The 1694-nt window shown below is 41.3% G+C and overlaps 1 protein-coding gene and 1 pseudogene across 3 annotated transcripts in view; one reads left to right on the forward strand and one right to left on the reverse strand.

Moving 5' to 3' along the window:
- Positions 1–1694, reverse strand: part of PDE1A (phosphodiesterase 1A, calmodulin-dependent) — a 518212-nt gene that overhangs the window by 429171 nt on the left and 87347 nt on the right. The window lies entirely within an intron of this gene.
- Positions 411–1417, forward strand: LOC102830223 (annotated as a pseudogene).

Raw genomic sequence — 1694 nt, forward strand, 5'->3', positions numbered from 1 at the left:
ATGGTGCTATGGGTTAATGTACTAGACTCCAAGGTCGGTTTGAACTGCAAGGATAGTGGTTTGAGTTCACCAGTCACTCCTAGGAAACCCTATACAGGGTCGCCATGAGTTGAACCAACTCAACGACACTTAACAACAACAATAACAAATACAATAATAAGTCAAGAAACAGTTTACACAGAGGGAAAAAAATTCTTTGATGGTCATCAGGATGGGATAGGGAAGGAGGAAAAAGATAAGTAGGCATATATTAACTTGGGTCAAGGGAAAGATCAACAACACATGACCAAGGCAAGGAAGACACTGGGAGGTACTGGAGAGTAAAAGGCAATAATGATAAACGCATCTAACATAGTCTCCTTCGCACAATTTCGGCTACTGTCTCGAATGACTTCTCTCTACTGTACACAATGGCAACTCTTAAGGAAAAACTGATTGCACCAGCTGCAGAAGAAGAGGCATCAGTTCCAAATAATAAGATCACTGAAGTGGGTGTTGGACAAGTTAGTATGGTTTGTGCCATCAGCATTCTGGGAAAGTCTCTGGCTGATGAACTTGCCCTTGTGGATGTTTTAGAAGATAAACTGAAAGGAGAAATGATGGATCTTCAGCATGGGAGTTTATTTCTTCAGACGCCTAAAATTGTAGCAGATAAAGATTACTCTGTGACTGTCAATTCAAAGATTGTGGTGGTAACTGCTGGAGTTCGTCGGCAAGAGGGGGAGAGTCGTCTCAATCTGGTGCAGAGGAACGTGAATGTCTTCAAATGTATTATTCCTCAGATCGTCAAGTACAGTCCTGACTGCATCATAATTGTGGTTTCCAACCCAGTGGATATTCTTGCATATGTTACCTGGAAACTAAGTGGATTACCCAAGCACCGTGTAATTGGAAGTGGTTGTAACCTGGATTCTGCTAGATTCCGCTACCTTATGGCTGAAAAACTTGGCATTCATCCCAGTAGCTGCCATGGATGGATTTTTGGGAGAACATGGTGACTCAAGTGTGGCGGTGTGGAGCGGAGTGAACGTGGCAGGGGTTTCTCTTCAGGAAATGAATCCAGAAATGGGGACTGACAATGACAGTGAAAATTGGAAGGAAGTGCATAAAATGGTGGTTGAAAGTGCCTATGAAGTCATCAAGCTAAAAGGATACACCAACTGGGCTATTGGATTAAGTGTGGCCGATTTGATTGAATCCATGTTGAAGAATCTATGCAGGATTCATCCAGTGTCAACAATGGTGAAGGGGATGTATAGCATTTGAGAATGAAGTCTTCCTGAGCCTTAAGTGCATTCTGAATGCTTGAGGGTTAACCAGTGTTATCAACCAGAAGCTGAAGGATGATGAGGTTGCTCAACTCAAGAAGAGTGCAGATACTCTGTGGGACATCCGGAAGGATCTAAAAGACCTGTGACGTTTGAGTTCTATGCTGTAGAAATTTAAAACCGCAATGTGATTAACATGAGCCTTTAGTGATTATCCAAGTATATGGATAACAGTCTGCTTTTCCTTTCCTAAATATGTGAATTTGGGCCCACATGATTACAGCACATGCTTAGCTTAACGTTTGCAATATGAGCCCTTGAGAAATAAAATCACCTGTTGTAGCATGAAAAAAAAAAGGCAATAATGATAAATACTATTACACACACAATCCTGCAATAAAAGTAACAAACAATAATTAACAAGTG

This window comes from Chrysochloris asiatica, unplaced genomic scaffold, assembly GCF_000296735.1.
Source record: "Chrysochloris asiatica unplaced genomic scaffold, ChrAsi1.0 scaffold00059, whole genome shotgun sequence".
Lineage (NCBI taxonomy): Eukaryota > Metazoa > Chordata > Mammalia > Afrosoricida > Chrysochloridae > Chrysochloris > Chrysochloris asiatica.